General features: G+C 47.8%; 1 protein-coding gene across 11 annotated transcripts in view; it reads right to left on the bottom strand.

Moving 5' to 3' along the window:
- The window catches only part of Stk35 (serine/threonine kinase 35), a 176,830-nt gene that overhangs the window by 132,096 nt on the left and 25,078 nt on the right, over positions 1–19,656 (bottom strand). For 2 of the 11 annotated variants that reach the window (XM_003476425.4, XM_063248796.1), the window contains exon 4: positions 899–5,267. The exons of 8 other annotated variants lie outside the window; for them this stretch is intronic. The gene's annotated coding sequence lies outside the window, so the exon portion shown is untranslated. Of the gene's footprint in view, positions 1–898; positions 5,268–19,656 lie in introns of those variants that run through there. One more of the 11 variants, XR_010047543.1, reaches the window with a different exon arrangement.

A 19,656-nucleotide genomic window follows, 5' to 3' on the forward strand; every position in this document is an offset into this window, starting at 1 on the left:
CACTAAGGCTGCTCCGCTGCAGGACAGTTGGCCTTAACATTCCCTGGGCTCCAAGAAAACCCTGCCCAACTTCTCAGGAAAAGGAAACCTTAAAATCATCTGCCAGGAGCCCATGAAGTGCCGGGCTCAATAATAGGTTTTTCTTCAGCCTTCAACTGCTCCAAGGGCAGCTATCACCATCTCCACATTATGTGAGGAAATGAGCTATGATAGTGTTGTCAGTCCCAGCTGGCAATTGACAGGAGTCTCAGCCCCCATGTACTCACCCAGTGTTTCCTCATCAGTAGAGGGGCACACATCACAGCTACCAGGCAATGTGGTAGAGGAATCAGAAGCCAATGGTTAATAAACCCCAATCCCCTTTCTTCATACAATGTGGCTTTTGTTGGCCCAGCAGGGGAAATGGGCCGTTTGCTCCTTTACCCATCCACTGTGGCCTGGCTGGATCAGACCCTTGGCTCTTATGACACAGATGCTACCACCTTGGCCAAGAGTTGTTCAGCCCTTAACAGAGCTCAAGCTTTTCCAGAACTGGACTCCAACCCTGCTGCTGTGGCAGTGACCTGTCTTGTCTCTTGTTAAAAATTCCTCAGGGCTGGAAGAGAGAGATGCAAAGGGTTGGGGCTGAAAGGGCTTTGGAGTCAATCAAGGTGGGGGGCGTCAAGTTTGGGCCCCTGGGAGAGCAGGTCTGGCTTAGTCTGCATGCCCCCTAGGTACTAGTGACTCAATTTCAGATAGGTGCCCATTTCTCAGGTGTAGAGTGGGAAGACTGGCTGAGTAACACAGAACACTGAGGGGGGTGAGGACCCACCAATGACACCTGTAGAGCCTGGTGCTGTGGCCTGGGCCAGTTTCTCTGCCCTTACAAACAGGCGGCAACAAAATCACAAAACACTCATTTTCAAATCACATATGGCTTCTTCGACCCCTTCAAATAACTTTATTCACACAAACGTCCCTTAATTTACAAAGCCTCAATCATTCATACACATTAGGGGGATCCACAGTGTTCAAAACTTAAATATAATGTATCATACCAACCCAAGTAAACCAAGTACAAAAAATATTCATATAAAGTTGTTCACACGTAGGTCCTAGATTACCAGCTTCTGTGCAAAAAAAAAAAAAAAAAAAAAAAGATTAACTAGTATTTGAAACTAACTTTGCGCCTGGCTTAAAACCTCCCTCACACCCAAGACTGTCCCAATGAATCTTAGGAAGTCTGTAAAATATTCTCCCCTGCTGTGATGGAAAGAAGCCTCTGGGCCACAAGATTTCTTCAAAATGTCCCTAAAGAAGCTCCCCTTCTCCTGCGGCCTCTCTGGAAAAACATGCATAGGGCCTCCTGATAACTCTGCAAACCTAGCAGCCCTCAGACAACCAATGACAGTGGACTCTGTGGTGACTCAGGCTGTGGAAGCCAATGTGGCTCCTGCTGTTTACCCTTCAGGAACACATTTCCAGGCACATGCCAAGGTTGGGCAGTGCAGGGCAGGCAGATGGACCTGTGCTGACCAGAAGGCCACCACACCTCCACATGAGAGGGGCCAAAAGCAGCAGCTCTGGGCCTGAGGGGCCTGAAGAGGCGAGTCGAGAAGCACGGCTGTGCTGAGGTTGTCAGGCCTTGGAGGCCAGCAGCTGTCTGTCTGAGGACTGCCAGGCGCCTTAGGAGAGGAAACCAGTCAAAGGGAAGGCTGACCAATGGATCCACCTGGAGCGAGCGCCACCAGCGCCCCGAAGGTGTGGGAGAGGGGCTTCTGCAGGGTGGCTGAACAAACTTGTGGACACGGCTAGACGAGGCAGCATGAAGCGAGGCAAGAACAATTGGGGTGGCAGCCTGTTTCCAAAAGATGCCCTGAGGCTAAAACCCAGATATCCACCCTTTACAGTTCTGTAAACAGCCAACAGCTTAAAAATTTCCCACAATGGCAGCTCTTTTCCTTTTCTTAGAAAAAGATTCAAGCAAAAATAATCTTATTGCTTCAAACATTGATTTTTTTTTAGGCTAAAAGACAAGTGATATGTTGAGGAGCTAAGGCTCTTGGAAGGGAATGACAGAGGTGGGGAATGTCCAGGGCAAGAAGGCCAGAAGGTGGGCAGTGGTCTTAGCACCATGGGGTCAGGGAGCAGCGCAAGTCACATGCCTCTGCCCCTGCCCCAGGCTTCTGTTTTTATTTTCTTTAGGGCTACCACTGGCATTGCCCTAAAGAAGGCCAGGCCCTGCCCAGGGTAACCTCTCCACCCAGCGTGGGCATGCTTCTCCTCCAGCTGTAAACAGGGTATTTCTTAAGTAAACATTTAATACACTCCCAACAGAAAGGCAAGCCCCATCAGGGTGGGAGGAAAAAATTTACATGACATGTCCCAAGGCCATGGGAAAGAGACCAGGCCAAGACCTGCATCCTTAGTCCCCAGTACCCAGAAGAGGGTCAGATGGAGTCAGTCTGGAAGGAGCAGGCAGTGGGGCATCCTCCTGGCTGGAGGTAAGAGGTGGGGAGGGGGCTGCCGGGGAACACGAGGCAGAGTATACCTGTCTGAGCAGCTTTCTGTCCTGGGCTATAAAGCTGCTAGCTTGAGTGTCCTGGAGTAGGTGAAGGATGTGTGCTTGGCTACAGCCCTTAAAAAGGTGTAGTGGGGGCTGTCATCCTTCTCCTGTGGCTGAGTGGGGAGGGAGTGAGGGTGCACGTGACAGATGAACAGACAGGGAGAAGGAAGCTCCACTTCCAGCTGAGCCAGGAGGTATGGTTGGGGGACAATGGAATAAGGCACTATGATCTGTTTCACTGATTCTGTCTCTGATGGGGTACCGAGTCCAGACTGAGGCCGCCCGAGGACAAGACGGTCCCTCCAACAGGATATCCTTCTCATACACACAAGAAGAGAATGACTGACTGTTGTCACAAGGTTTGCAAACTCCTGGGATTTGGAGAGGTCTAACAAACTTGATGGTGCTGAGATGATGCTCCATAGTGCTGCTGACAGGCTAGAAACTCAGGTGGGCAAAGGCAGGAAGAGGAAGCTGATCCCAGCAAGGCGGAGAGGAGAGTAGCTGACCCAAGGGTGACCCACTGACCACAGCAGTGCCAGCTTTCAGCTGGCTGGTCGGGTGCCTGGAGTGGACAGAGTAGAGAGTAGGGTAGGAGAGGAGGGACAGGCACTTAGGGCTAAAAAGCTGTCCTCACTTGAGTTAGGCAAGAAGTCCTAGGCAGGATCAGGCTGGGAGTGCAGCAGGGTAAGGGTACAGGGAAGAGACTTCCCCCACCAGGCTACCCGCTGAGGACTGTAGCATGTGCTCCAATACCAAGAAAAGTACCAAGGGGAAGCACTACAGATTCAAGACATTACTCAGACAGAGCCTAGAGACTGGGCAGAGCAGGAAAAAGTGAGAGGCAAAAAGCATGAGACTTGCTAGGCCCAAGCCCTACCAGGAAATCCAGAGCCTGGAGACAACCAGGGAGTGTTGGGGGCACCAAGTTTAGGGTCTATTTGTCCCACATGCTCAGTACAGACACAGCTGCCTCACAGGAGGCCAGGGTGCTAGGACCAAACAAGAATACACAGTGCAAATTAGGGGATACTGCTGCCGCAAGCCTCCCAACTGCAAATGAGCATACTTAGAGGGCTGTCTGATAAGTCAGAGAAGGGACAGGTCACCATGGTGGACCACAGCCCAGGAAGGGAAGGACTCTTACTACCTGCAGCCCTGTAGACAGCAGCCAGGGATCTGCCAAAGAGCGGGGAAAGCCTTGGTGTCCAGGGCCTAAGAAGGCTAATTGGGTGTGATTTGGGGCTGGTCTCTTGTACACTCCCAGGGCTTCAGGGCTGCCACCAGGGAACAATCTGTACCTTGGTCACACACTAACCAAAATACTCTCCAGTTACCTCCCCATCAATCCTATGTTTGCTTAGGTAAAATGAAGAACAAAAATGAACACAAATGATTCCTTTTCCCTTTGTCAGTGCCCTCACTCCATTTGGCCAGAAAGGAGTGAAAAGCCTGGAAAAGGTCCGGAGCAGCCAAGTGCACATCCAGGTGGAGCGTAACACAGCCACCCAGCAGAGGCTACCAGAGGGAGGAGGGGGGCTACACACAGATGGCGCGGGGGGAGGGGGGCCCACAGGGGTCACAGCCAGGAAACTTTACAGAACCAAGGACCCAAACAGGTCCCTAACAGCCTCAGGGGCTCTGTCTGGCTTGACCCATCCTACTTGCCGTCCTTCTCTTCCATTTACATTGTGGGTGGACACCTAACACAAAGTCCTGGGGTAAGGGAGATGGCGCTTGATAGTGTCTGTTACTGGATGTGACACTGTGGACCCTCGCACACAGGGCATACCCTTTACTGAGACAATGGCAGCGGCCAGTTCAGTGTGTGTCATGGCAGGGTCATCTGAGGGCACGTTGGGAAGACGATGGTCCAGGAGGCAGCGGGTGAGGATGTTGCCCTCACAGTGGAGCTGGTGCCTGAAGACCCTGTGTGACCTAGGCAGAGGCTTGGCATAACAGTCCTCATGGAAGGGAGGCCTGGAGAGCTGGGGTGGGGTGTGGTCACTCTCTACTGCTTTCCTTGGGCATATAGTTATATAGGGCAGAAGAGGGGACCAAGTCCCATCACCGTGAGTCCTGCTGTGGCCTGGGGCTGCCAACAGCTTAAAAGAGAACCAAACTGGCACTTCTGTCTCCTTCTGGAATCCTCCTGGCCAAACCCTGGTCATCTTCTTCCAGGTGGCTGTGTGCCTCTGAAGCTGCCCAAGGCCCAGGGGCAGCCGGGACCAGCCCACCAAGGAGTCCAGCAGTTCCCACATTCATGTCCCATTCCAGGAGAAACTCCAAAATTCTTTCTGGGGTAACAGGTCTTCTCTGGGAAGAGAAGCAGAACTGAGAGATGTGTAAAAAAGACAGAGGGAAAATGAAGGACAAATCCAAACTTGCTCTCTAATCCCTTATTAAAAAAATTCAACAAAAATTTACACATATGCTTTATCCACACTGAATTTCTTTAAAGAAATGGTGCCTGTCAACAGCATAGATTTCTGTTCTTCAGAAGTCTGGATGGTTTAAATGAAAGAAAATGGGGTGGGGGGAAGGAAAAAAAAACGGGAGCAAAACTAAAAGCAGGGGTGGGGGTGTGGGGATAAGGACCCAAACAAAGCTTCACATTGCCGGAGATCCAGCTGTCGGGAGATCGCCAACCAGTCAAGCCACCACCTGTACCTCTGCCGTCCTTTGTGAGACATGATGAAACTGTGGGTCCCGAGGGATCAACCTGGAAGACAGAAGGCAGGCGAGGAGTGGACACTGGTCAGTGGGTTAGGGGTGCAACCCCCAACCCAAACTGACTCAGAGGCACTGAAGTGTGCCAGGGCGGGGTTTCCAAAGTAAGTACTTACACAGAGCCAATCAAATGCCACTAAAAACTACCCTGCCACAGACACCCGATTTCTCAAGTAATTAAAGTGTCCAAGGTCACAGTGACTAAGGGAATTGGGAAGCCAGGCTGCAGCCACCAGTCTGCTCACAGATCTCACGCATACCTCATCCCCATCCCGGCTCCGCAGGATCCATTCTGGCCAGTCTGTTTGAGGATCCTGACAGGCTAAGCTCAGCCTTTCCTTGCTGCTCTTCAACTTTCTCCAGCTTTTCTCATCTTACTTTACAGGTGAGGAGACTGAGAACTTTTAGCTGCCTGTCTAGCTCTTAAGAAGACCAGGGTCCCAGCCCGAAGCATGGAAGTAAAGTCAGCCAGGAATTCCTTGCTCCACTCAATGCTGGGGCAAGAAACAAGGGCTCTAGAGCCAGACCTGTGGCTCAGAAATAGGCTTTTCCGTGTGACAGTGGGCAGATTTGAGCCTTCTGGTCCTGGGTCTCATCACTTATACCTATGTCAGAGGTCACTGGGAAGATTACATGAAGTAATAATAGTCACTCAAGGCTTAATGGCCAGGACATGATATGAAAGACGTGTTGTGTAAAGTTACACAAACTAGGATGGCTGTGATGCCAATGTGGTATGTGATCTTATGGGACACTGCTGTTCCTGACATTGGCATGCAGTACACAGCTGTATCCGTAACTCTTACAAGAGTGCTTAACTGTTGGCTGTTACTTGGCAGCACTTGGTGCCAGGAAGCAGTAATATAGAAGCCAGGGACAGGAACTTACTTACTTTAGCAGAAACCTAGAACACAAGAGTCTACAGAGATTAGTCTTGGACTGGCCCCACACTCTGGGCTTCCTAATCCAAGCTAAGTATAACCCCGACCCAGGTGGGACCGTCTCCTAAAGCAGTGCTCCATCTGCCCTGTACCACTGAAGAGACTCTAAGTGGCCCGGTTCACCCAAATAACTTTCCCTGTGAGCTTACAAGCCCCAGTCCACTCTGAGAAGTGGAGCCTCCCAGCCCCATGCCATCTTCACTGTAACCTGTGCCCACACAGCCTGATGACAGCAGCCCACTGTCCTCCTCCCTTGCAGAGGCATCTGACTTGTCCTCAGGAGAGGCAGCAGGGTTATGAATTCTGGATAATTCACCCTGTAAGCTTCAGTCTCTTCCTTTGAGGTCCATGTGGAATAACAGTAGGTACCTGGCACATGATGAACCCACCACTTCTCAGCCACTGTCACTAGCTGAACAACGACTATGGAGCACTTAATGGGGCTCAGCCCTCAGAATTTAGCCATCAAAACTGCTAGTGGCTGGTTGCGGGCTCCTCGGGAAAGATGCCCCCAAGCCCCAAAGCTCCTAGTCTGGTCTGGAAAAGCTTTCAGGAGAGCAGTGTGGCAATACGTTATCAATGAACCTGGAGCTCTGCAACGCCACTCCTGAAGTCCAGGTCCACTGATGACACTGAAATGGAGAAGACTTTCTGGACAAAGATCCCCATTGCCTTGACTTACAATGAAATAACTTGCAGGTCCCAAAATAAGGGATAAGTAAAGGTCTCATTAACATCACTGACTCACTGACACACTGCAGAGGAAATGGGATATCCATGTGGTGTTCTGAATGCTACATCACAAAAGTCTGTCTTCTGGGTTAAATGGAAAAGAATAGCTGTCTGGCCGGAAGTATGCATATAGGTTTATTCCCCAGCTTACACTGGATTTTAAATCCTATTGAGGTAATGGGGTGCGGGTGGGTGCTGGGTGCTGGTAATGGTGAAAACTGCACCTAACTAGAGTGTTTAGATGAGAGGGCTCTTTGGGAAGAGATTAGGAGCCATGAGGCTCCTAATCCCCATGACTGAATTATGGTGGCTTTTAAGAGGGAGAGACACTCATGCTCTGTCTCTTGCCTTGAAACTGTCAGCAAGGCAGCCATCACCAGATGTGGGCCTTCCACCTGGGACCTTCCAGAAACATGAGCCAAAATAAAGCTCTTTTGTTTGTAACTTATCCAGTTTGTGGTGATGTTATTAGCAACAGAATGTAGAGTAAGACACTGTGACTGTGTAAAGCACTCCGCCACACATGCATGTGCGTACACGCATGTGGGCACACACCCCACTGCAAGGAAATCTGTCAAGAGATGCACTGAAACTTCCCCTTTTCCCACTTTTGACTTTAAATACTGAACACATATCACACTGTTAGCCTTGATTATTTAATGCAAAAAGTACAGTTTAATGAAGAAAATCAGCCACTGCAGCAAAAAGGTGCAGGTTGGGCTCCTGTCTGAGGTCTTCCTTAGTATGGACAGTGAAGAATTCTCCTCATCTGGACAATGAGAGTGGATATGTGATTCCTGCCCTATTGGCCAGCAGAGGGGACCCAGTGTCTCCATCTGGAGCAGAAGTAGCTGACACACACACCTGAGAAATGTATATTCCAGAAAGAAAAGAGATTTCTCAGGTTAAACCTTTTACTCTGCTACTTCTGTTCCTCTGGCTAACTCCCCCAACAGTATGTGTTTTGATCCCAGTTTCTGACCTATGGGAAGAAACGATCACTACAAACAAAGCTTTTTGACCAAGGCGGCCATCCCAAACTCCAAATTTACCTTGCCTCCTGCTTGTTCCTCGTACTTTCAGCAGATGAAGATTAAGAAAAGAGGGAGGTGTTTAGGGGAACTCTCACTATCTAAGCATGAAGATCTTCTGAAGTAAGACAGAAGTGCAGGAAACTGTAGGGTCTCTCATGTAACTACTAAGATGTATCCACATCCCATTCCTCCCTCTCAGGTAGGACTCAAATGCCTAACACCTTTCTCAAAATGATGGCCATCATTATGAAAATGACAAACGGCAGCTAAAAAGGCACACAGACCGAGTCCCTTTTTACATAGTGAACCAGTGGGAAAGGAAGTGCTTGCAGACAGGCAGGCCCACCCCTAAGCACCCTGCAAGAGCACTGGAGATAGCAGCTTATACATGACTGTGACCAAGTCCTCTGCCAAGAGATGAAGCTGCCACCTCCTGACCTTACCCCTCTCTCCAGCCTGGCTGGGCCTACTCTCCCAGCAGAAGCTTCAGGACTGCTGGAGGTCTGAATCTGAGAAAGGAAAATATGGGCGCTCTCTGATATGGAGAAGACCTTGGGTTCCTCTCCTATCTTCCACCGGAAGGGTCCTCGGCACAGCAAGCTCGTAGGATTGCAGAGACCCTTTCCTCTGCTTGCACAGAAGTGATGTGGACCACAGGGCTATCTGGCTTAAAGCAGCCCAGCAGCCAATTCTGCTGAGCACTTGATGGCACCGCAAACAGTCTTTACCCCATCTCCCCTCAAGCAGATGCCTGATCTCAACTCCCTGGCTGCCCAGGCCACAGGGCTTGCCTCATCCCACTAGTGGAGCCTACACTGTTGATCAGAGCACTTTAGAAAGTCAAATCACACTGACTGGGTATAACAAAAAATACTTCTGTGGTAAGCCTGGATGTGTTGTCTATAGCTTACTTTGTGATTACTGTGGACAGATTTGGTCAGTTTTACCAAGAGAAAAGTTTCAGAGAGCTGTAGCAACTTGGCTCACATAACAGGGCTGGTGAGCAGCAAGCTCAGTGCGAAACGAAACCTACCATACCAGCTCTGCTATCCAAGGCCTTCCCACCAGGGCAAGCTCCTATGTGCTTCAGGGCCAGGACAGCCACGGGCTCAGACAGCTGGCATCTGGCATGGTCTTGGGACCGGAGACATGGAAGGTTTGTTGACAGACCCACTCCACCTTATTTCTTAACTCTTGACGCTGTAAACACATACTGAGGACTTCATGAGCCAGCAAGTTCTAAAGACTTCATGAGTCAGCGACTTTGTATGTACACTGTATTCTCATTATTGGATCCCAAAAGAAATCAGGTGGTTTATATGTCCTGCCTCCATTTACCCAGCAACCCTTATAGGTAGGGGTTATTGTTAGCCCAATCCTAAAGAGCTGCGGAAAGTAGAGCTCAGAAAACAGCCGCACAGAGAGAAAAGTGGCAGGAGGAGGAGACCCAAACCCAGGTTGGGCTCCCTCCCCAAACCCTGCTTTTAACATGTGACTTTGTAACAAAATCCCTTCCTAGAGAGACAAGAGGAGCTTAAAACCCATTTAATCCTAACATTTATAAACAGATTCACCCAGAAAAGGGCTCCTGGAAGGCTTAGCTTTGGTGCCCTTGCACAGGTGCCCCTGCACCCAGAACACTACAGGGGATGCAGTGCCAAACAGACAGTAAGCAGTCTTCTAGCAAGTTCCTGCGCCAGTGAGCAGTTGGCTGGTCTGTCCAGAGTCTGGGGAACTAAACTTCTTGTATTCAGGTTACTGGCAGCGTGACAGCTGAGGCGAGTGGACATGAGCAGTTGATATGGGTGGGGACTCATGACCACTCTCTGCCTTCTTTATGCCTGCAGACTTGGAATACTTGGGGAATAAGGAATTATCCATTACTCTTGAGAGTACAGACTCTTTAATTTGTTGATGTCAAAGAGTTATTTCTTTGACTGGATGATAATGAAAGCAAAGAGGAGCTTCCTACGCTGCGTTTCAAAGATATTATTATTATTACTTTTTTTTTGTCTTTTTGAGACAGGGTCTCACTCTGCAGTTAGGGCTGGCCTTGGGCTCACTTTGTAGCCCAGGCTGGTCTCAAACTTGTAATGATCCTCCTACCTCAGCCTCCCAGTGCTGGGATTACAGGTGTGCACCACCACGCTCAGCTTTTAAAGGTATTGTTTTAGTGAAAATATGAGTCTGGTAATATTTAAATATCCTTGGGAGTCACAACAGTGTCTGAAACACAGCTTCATCATAACTAAGAGTGCTCTACTGAGAAAAGGCACCGACTTATGACAGATACTTGAGGGCTCAAAGTCCAAGCTCTGCCACTCAATACCACTTCTATGATCTGAGTGTTCTACTAGAAAATGTGCTATTCATGCTATGGTCCTGAGGGCAGCCAGATGGTGGCAGAAGCATTCTCAGACCTTTCTGCTCGTTCTCTCTCTCTTTCTCATAAAGATAGACTTTTTAAGCTCTGGTGAAGTAGCTTAGGGATCTAGAAATCTAGGATCTACTTGCTGCAAGGGTAACAGCTACCCCTCAAAGGGCAGACCAACCCCACAGGTGACCAATGGCCTCTGTCAGAGGTGGGCTCACGTATCAGTCTGCAGGCTTGAGTGGCAGAGCACCTGCTGAGTCCCACTTGTTAGCAAGGTGGACAGGGACATCAAGCAACTGTGATGCCAGGTGGTCTCTGTGTGCATTTTCTTTCTGTTCTGCATAGGCATATTTATCTGTGAAAAGTTCTCTCTGTAGATGGGCAACTTCAGTCTTGGAGGTTACTATCAAGTTACAAAAGGCTGGTAAAGAAATTAGCCAGGTAAATGCTAAGTGGGTGACAGGGACTCCAACCTAAAGCTGGTTTTCTCTAGTCCACTCTTCGTCTCTTCTATTTAACAGAAGAGAAAGTCATCTGGCTGGCACGCTGGCAGATGAAGATGTAGTATGAACTCAACATGTGGGATCATTGGGTAGGGAGCCAAGAATTCATTCTTACCTAAGTTCTCCTACAGTTTGTTATGGTGATTCTGTCACTACAGCTACCTGGGAGATGCTAAATACCATGTGTGGCTTAATGTGCAATGCCTCCTTGGGCTAGATAAATGTTCATGTAGGAGTTGTCCCCATCTTAAAGATGAGCAAACTGAGGTATGGCTTATTAATTTTTAGTATATCATACTGTGGAGCAAGCAGGCATCAGAGGCAAGGTCGTCTGTCAAAGACACAGAAGACAGCCTTTTCCTAAATGGAGTGAAGAGATTTGTGGAGTAAGGTTAAGCTTCTGGCTTCTGCTGGGGAGCCGTGCTGGGGATGTAATGGCCAGGGAGCCAAGTTTCTAATGCAGTGTTTCCAAGGGTACACTAGCAACTGCAATGCTCAAAGCTGGGCAGAGCCAGGAGCAACAGTGCTGTGAGCAACACCCTGGCCAGTACCTAGGTGGCCTGTAGTCAAGGTCAAAGATAAAGGTAGAGATGGTGAAAGGGAGAATGTTGTCTCCAGCTTCACATCTACAGAAAGCCCTGATGTCAGGGAAAATGGGAACAAAAGAGGCTTGTGCCTTGAGGTCTCTGAGCCCTGACTGGGAGGTCAAAGCAAGGCAGCTGGGCTGCAAGGCAGATACTGAGAAACAGTTCTGACTTTGGGGAAGGACTATGCAAAGAGTTGCTCGGTAGAGGGTGTGGCAGCAGCAGGACCCAAAATTTACACCTTCCCTCCCATTCACTAGTGCTGATCTTCATCAGGTCAAGGCCCCAAAGCCTTGGTGTTCAACCTAAAACAAGGAAATGCTTTACTGTGCCCGATGAAACCAGTGACAGCGCATGTAATGGGTATAGTATAGCCAGAGGTACTTAGCAAGTTATAGTGGTACCATATCTAGAAACATAAACCAAAAACAAAACAGAAATCTTATAACAGTTACTTGCTCAGGAAAAAGTTCCAGGCTAGATGATTTGACCTCAAGTCAGTTTTTTCTTAAGGTGACACAGTCCTTCTGCTTTGGGTGTTAGCTCCTGATGGTCTGATGATTGCCTGTCCCTTGTAGCTGTCACTCAACAGAACTCAGTCTTCCAGGTCCTTCCACGCACTTCCTCCCAGCTAACAGGTCCAGAGGATCCAGTCTCTCCTGGGACTCTGCTCTCCAGTGACAGCAACCACACACCTCAGACCTCACTAACCATACTGTGGTGCCTACAGTGCTATCTTATCGCCCGAGACTATGAGCTTCTGCAAGCACAGCCCTCTGCTTCCTTTAAGCCTCTCCACTACCAGGCAGTGCTGGGTTTTTGGAAGGAGCTCAAAGGCTGGGTTACTGGTAGAAACTGAGTTGTACATGGCAATATAAAATTAATTTATAAACTTTACAGAATCATTCTTTCAGTATGAAAGCATCTTAACACAAAATATGGTTATAAGAATCCTGGTCTTTGGTTGAGTTTCCTCTTCTTTGCTAAGCCTCCTGCACACACTCCCGCTGAATATCTGAGCAGCCAGGTGTGGAGATAGACTTCACCCCAGAGCTGGCTGCTCTTCCATGCTTCAACAGCTGGTAACGAATAGGGCCAAGACTGTGCCCAACTCTGACATCTTGCTATCTTTCCAGCATGGCTCAGTGATGCTCCCTTTCACACCTTAAGAGCTGGGTGGCAGAAATGAGCACATGGGATTGTGGATTTTCTTGACATTACAATCAGGAAGTTTCTGTCTCCACTCCAGTTCTCTCCGCTGCCCTTCCCTTAACAACTTTACAGCAGGAGGTCCTCCCTCAAAGGGAAAAAACACCCAAGTGTCCACACATATTTTTCTATTTATGTGACAAGAGCCCTTGAAATCCTGGCATGGTGGTTGGGGGCTGGCTTGGTGTCAGACCATGTCCTGTGAGTTGAAGTCAGCCATGAAAAGAATTTGTGACCAGAGTAGAGTGAGGTAAGAGACTGATTTGATGTAAAATTTTGGATTGCTCAAACTTAAGATGTACGGTCTTCTTTCAGGCCTAACCATCAATAAAATGGAAAAGAATACCAACCCTTCCCCTTTGCCAGCAAGCAGCTCAGTAAGATGCACTGGACTTCTGGCTGGGTGCCACTGGGACAGTGGGGACTCTTGAATTGTTGGAAGAGGCAGCAGAGAGGCCCCAGAGAGGACTGAACACTAGCTCTTACATAGTGAAACCCTAATCCCATCTTCTGCATCCTGTGGGCTTATTATGTGTGTTCAAAGGCAGTCCTATGAACCCCACCAGGCAGAATCACCCAGATTATAACTGCACAAATACAATTTAGGGGTAGGCTCCCAGGTGGCAACCTATTCAGAGATACTAAAGTAAAATGCAGAAAAATATTGAGAGCCAAGAAAACCTTGGTGGTTCCTGATGCATGCAAGCAAAAACTCTTAACCAAGAAGCAGTACCGAATAAGTTAGTGTTTAGGGCGAAGTAGACGTCAGCTCATAAAAGGGATGGTGGCGAGGTTCTTTCCCCTAAAGGTTTCAGGCAGAGCCCAGGATCCCTGAGAGGGAATGAACACCATGGACAGGAGGTGCACTCTATGCTTCATCAAATGATGTTCAATCCACAGCCCACTGTCTGTCTACACTGAAGATACATAGTTGGCCGGCCCAATGTATGTCAGTGTGCAACTTGCTGAGACAGAAAGCGTGAGCAGAGCTTAAAAGTCAAGATGGTACCCTGCCATACACACACGTCAGCTTCATCTCAAGTATACCAGAAAGTTCAGCCTGGGCAGTGAATGACTGCATGCCATCTCCAATAAGCAGAAGCTCTTAGGCATGGAGACTTGGTCTCATTATAGCACTGATCATGTCAACACCATGCTAACTCAATATTACTTTAAATCTCCTGATTCTCTGGAATTTGCTGCCAATGCTAGTAGAGTACTAAAAGAATCATCACTGGCGAAGACTGAAATTCTAGAGGCAGAGGTCTCTGTGGTGATCAGCAGTAGGCAGGGCTGCACACTGAGTCATCTGTGTGAGTGTAAGAGCACAGACTCACTGAAACCTGGTCTCTCTGGGAAGTTAAGACCCTGAGCGCTGGGCTTGGTGGCTTCCTTTAAGCACTTTAGCTGGTAAACAGGTCCTGGGGAAAACTCAAAACCAACTGAAGGGAACTTTCTGTCCCCATAAACAGTGGTGGTAATTGGCAGTTAGCTATGTGGATACCCTAACGAATTCCCTTTCTCTATTTATTAAGCATGAGGTTGAAATCAAAGCTGCCAATTGCCTCAATTGGTCCCCATAGGGCTAGTTCAGCTGTGGCTGCTGTGATTAGCAAGAAAGGGCTTGGGGGAAAGGCTGGAATACTGGAGTTCCCCTAAGGGCCCTCCACCAGGAGGAAGATGTCAAAGTCCCTCTGCTAGTTAGAAGAGGTCACTCCTCCATATGGGGCAGGATAATTTGTGGTTACAAAAGGAAAGATACAATCAAGGTGGTGTCCTCAGAGTATTCTGAGCAAAGGAGACCATGTGGAGTTCTGGTCATGGCAACTAGTCCAAAGTCAGTACACACAGGGGACCAAATGAAGCACCTGTTAAGGGGTTTGGAACCTTTTCAAGAGAAAGGGTACTACAAACTGTCAGGAAGAAATCCAATGAAAACACAGGACTAGCTTATCAGGATGTGACAAAAACGAACAGGATGAGTATACACACTGAGACAACATTCCTGGATTTGCTGTGTGCAGGCTACAACTGCAATGGGGACAGTGAGGGGAGCATCTGGAGTCTAGAGAAGGTAGACATTTGCCCAAAGTCAGAGCAAAGCATTGGTTTAAACCTAGGCTTACCAGTCCATCAGGTTCAACAAGTTCTGTGATGTCCTGATATCATTATGGAAGCACAAGGGTTCCAACCCTCTAGACAGCTGCTGCTCTTTCCTTCTTTACAGGCTCCAAAAGGCGGCCGTCCATTCTTACACCTAGGGGCCACACTGTCAGGTATGGCATCTCACCTCTCCCCCCTCGGGGTGCTGACAGTTCGCCCTTCTCTGTTCCTGACTCACCCTCCAAAACACAGCCTTGCACAAAACCATGCAACCACCCAGCCCGTCCTACCTACTCACAGGATGAAGTTCGTCATCATCCTCAGGCTGGCATTCCAGTTTGTGGGTAGCACAGTGCCACTCAGCTTCCAACCCTGGCCTCTGAGCGAGACACGACAAGGACACTCTTCACATTTCCCATGTTCTACTTATGCTCACACTAACCCGCTGCTGTAGCCCTTGACAGTCAGCTGCATGGCCAGCAACAAATCACTTTCTCTCTGGAAGGGTACAAGGGCTGGGGAGTGTGGCAGCATTGAGACAGAAGACACAGGTAAAGATTTTACACAACAAGCAGAGCTGGGTGTGGTAACGCATGTCTGTAATCCCAGCACAGAAGCAGAGGCAGAGGCAGGAGCTTCAAAGCCAGCCTTCACACTGCGTACAGTGAGACCCTGTTCCAAAAACCAAAAACCCCAAAACAAGATACACAGTGGGGAGTACTAAGTCTAGCAAGCAGCCCAAGCCTGGTAAGATCTGATGAGGTGGGGAGACATCCCTAACCCCTCACATCCCACCCTCTCTCTCCTATGCCTCACCATAACAGCTCCAGCTTGGTCTAAGCCTGTTTTTTCCTAAGTACAGAAATAGCAAATGCAAGGCTACCAGCAAGCTCTGAAAGCTCCCTGTGCATATGCTACATGAGTGCAAATACACACCAGGTACTCTATGTAATACTCTTTCAAAGTGTGGAAGGACAGTTCAAGGAATGACCTTGAAGCACATGCCCCACTAGCTGAAGTCAAGGCTGTAAAGCCAGCCCTCAGCTTCTGGTACTTTCATTTAGAAACCTGAAGCCAACTAAGACCAGACTCTTCCTCCAACTCTCCTTCCCTGCATTCCTCGCCTTAACCCAAAATAATCTTTCTCAAATCGTAAATTAAAGCTGACTCTCCATATCAATCTTATTATAGCCAAGCAGTCATACTCCTGGTGTTACATAGCTATTAAAAATAAATAAAAAGTACAAAAAATGCTGTTGCTAGAAAAGTTGCTCCATGGCAAAACTACCAGGTTGCCCATGACTATACAGTCTCAGGTTTTTAGTGCTAAAAAGTAAAATACAAAAGTTAACAAAACTCCGTGGTCTTGAGACCTGATTATTAGCCGAGTGCATACATATGCAAATACAGTCCTTAGAGTCAGACACATCAGTCATCTAGTGAGAAAAAGATTATGAAGAATAAAACAACAAAACTGAATTGAATGTAAAGTCAGGAACAGAGCCCTGGGTCCGAGGTCATTTTACTCCACACCTGTGAAGATGCCCCCGCCACCCTTCAGCACCGAACTTGAGATACCTCCACACCCCAAGTCCTTCTCCCTTTTGTAGTGGTTACTAGCTCTTTTCTGTTCCACTGACAGTTACATGAGCCACAGACCATAAAGACATCCCTTCTTCATAGCCCTAATTCAGTCCATCTGAGACAGCCCTTTAAAAAATCCCCCAAATTTACCCTGTGCTATTTCCAGTGCCATGTCCCCTAACCTGGGCAGTTAGGATTTCCGAACTGGGCCTCCTGCTTCCACCATATTTGCCTCTCTTCAAGTCTATTTGCCACACAACAGCCAGAGCAATCCTTTAAATGTGCATATCCAAGATCAATTCAGCCTTCTGCCGTGACCTACAAAGTTGCCCTTCTGGCCTTACCCCACTGTGCCCACAGGGCTCCACATAGCTCCTTCCTCCTCTCCTGGGCAAGGCCAGGGTCACCCTTACAGAAAAACTGGGACTGTCTTGGCTAGGTCTCTTGTTTTTCTGTTATTTTCTTCATCTATTCCCAACTGTTTCTGCAGCACTTCTTTATGACGTGTTTCTTGAACTGGGGTCTAAGTTTGTCTAGACCAGGCCTATTTTTTTCACCAGTGTATTACAAGCACTTCAATAAAAAACTAATGGATTTGTCTGATGTGTGTCTTCTCCTTTTTATTGGAAGGAAAAAGAGGGCAGCCTCCTTTTCCTTCTAACCAAAACACACTCTGAGATACTACCAGCAGTTCTAGATTTGTTTGGCCAAGAACTGGCATGAAAGGATAGCAGGATCCAACATCTGTCGACTACCTGTTGCATGCCTGGCATTCCTTCATTATGTTCGTATTTGTGGCAACCCCTACGTAAGAGTTAGTGACTTCATTTTATAAAGGACTCCAAAGCCCAGAAAGGTACCCAGGGACTATCCATTTCCACAGCCCAAACCTGGCACACAACAGGTGCTCTGTTTAAGCCTGTGGGATGGGTAAATGAAGTTTTCTAGTCAAGATTCAAAGCCTATGCATCACAGTATCACCATCTCATGTGCCCTACTCTGTCTCAATTTTCCCCTTCTCAAGGGATGATCTCCTTACCAGCAGACTCTGCTATTACCCTGTGTTGCCCTCCTGGCACTCAGTAGAGATCATCTTAAGGCATTCTTCATTAGAATGGCTCTAAGTCCACTTCCCTAGGACTAGGGAGGCCAATAAAGAACTTAAATTATTTCTTCCCCCCAGGCCCAGGGGCCACAGGGCTTCACCTTGTCTTAAATACAAATAAACTGAGCCTGAGCAAGAAAACACGGTTTCATACCCTAGAACAATAGTCCACCACTAAATAAGGAACATGCCAGGGTTGGGTGATGGGGAAGGAAGCCATGGTCCTGGTTCTCTGAATGAGGAAACCAGAGCTCAGACAGGAGTAGTTTGGTCAAAGTAAGGGTCCTCTTGGCTTTCAAGTCTAGCTCCAAGCTTTCAGAGAATAAAATGATAAAACATAATGAGGGACTAGCCTACATATTAAGAAGATAGCAAGGTGGCAGCTGTGACTTTGCACTCTCTTCCAAGGATGGCTCTTTGGCTTATGCATGCATTATCCAGTTTGTGCGTGTGTTTTGCTTGAAAGAAAATTCTAAAACTACCTTCCCTAACTTCCAACTCCATAGGTTTGAGGTGGGGCTAGAAATGAGTGTTTTAACAATTTCCCAGGTAATGCTGGTCTGCAGACCATGTTTGGAGAACTGCTGTTCTATACACGTTTTCACTGATGGCTGTACGTGTTAAGAAGTGGGATCTGGTGAGGAGGGTCCAGGAGGAGTGTGATAATGACTTGAAGCTATTTTCCAGATCATGGATAGTCTTTACTTATTCTACAGGAAACTCCTCAGGATACACTCAGTTCCTGCCACTGAGGAATGGAAGCAATCCTCCACTGTTGAAGAGCGTTTAAGCGGAATACTCATACAAGGTTGTGGCATGGCTTGGGTATGATTGAACTGAGAATGAGCAGACACCTCAGGGGGCAAGATAGGCCATAGCTGAGGCCACCTAGAGACTTTCTGGATAGTTTTCCTTAATTAGCATCATCTGTTGCTCTGAAAGGTCCTTGAACCTCTCTCCCCAGATCCTCTTCATATTCCTCCACCGTCCACTCAACTTCTTGTTCTGATTAAATGTGAGTTAAGGTTGGGGATTCAGCTTAGCAGCACAAGCACCTGCTTGGCAAGTGCTAGGTCAAGAGTTCGACCCCCCAGTACCAAAAGAAAAAACAAAACAAAAAAAAAAAAAAAAAAAAAGAAAAGAAAAAGAAAAAGAAAAGGGGGCTGGGGATTTAGCTCAGCGGCACAAGCACCTGCCTTGCAAGCATGCAGTCATGAGTTTGATCCCTGGTACTGATAAAAAGGAAAAAGACAAAAAAAAAAAAAAAAAAAAAAAAAAAAAAAAAAAAAAAAAGAAATGATACTGATTAAATACAGGCTGCCTAGTATCAGCAGGCCAGCCAGCTAGCAGAGTTATGAGCTCTGCCGAGGATTTCACTCATCCTACAGTCCTAAAGACACCATGTGTTTCAGTCCTTTGAGCCTTTGCCATGTACCCATTTTGGGGGTTGGGAGTCTAGGTACAGACCCCAACACTCCACCTTCCAACACAGCTATACTTCACGTAGGGTAGGGTCAAAGGATAAGACCACACAGATTCCCATTTGGTCTGCTCATGGCATCACTCAGACCTAATTCTAGAAGCAGGTGAGAAACTTCAGCTCACGTGGCAGCTGCTACATGACATCTGCAGTGGTAGGAAAAAAAGTGTGCTCTTCACAGACCTCTGGTGCCACACTGGGCTGGCTGATACCCAGGCCGGGGAGGGAGAAGGACCTCTGGATAATGTCAATGGTGACATCTGGATTTCACTTGGGGCACTTGGCCTAAACCCCAGAACAAATTTTACTGAAGGTAAAAGACACCCTGTTGTTTGTGTGAGGTGTGGTGTATTTACCTCCTTTCTGTTGCCCTATGCAAACCTATGCCCTCTAAACACTGACCAAATACAGGCATGCAATCTGGTTACTAACAACAAAGAGGTTTCCATTTGTGACCTCTAATTCTTTTTATGCTTGATAAAAGGGGTTGGGCTGTGCTAGCAAAGCCCACCAAATCTGCAGAAGTCCAACAGCATTACACTCTTACTTTTAGCCTTAGATTTGAGCTTTCTGGTAGGGCATGTTTTAGACATGTTCAAAAAGCAGAATAAAAAAGGAGGGGAAAAAAAAGAAAAGAGAGGGTGTTGCACATGGTTGCTAAGGGTGTCCCTTTCCCAAAAGGATTGAAGTAGATGCCCAATGAGTCACCTGGCTAGCACTGTCTTGGTAATT

Source organism: Cavia porcellus, unplaced genomic scaffold, assembly GCF_034190915.1.
Source record: "Cavia porcellus strain 051 isolate PalLab524CR breed Dunkin Hartley unplaced genomic scaffold, mCavPor4.1 scaffold_5, whole genome shotgun sequence".
Classification (NCBI taxonomy): Eukaryota; Metazoa; Chordata; class Mammalia; order Rodentia; family Caviidae; genus Cavia; species Cavia porcellus.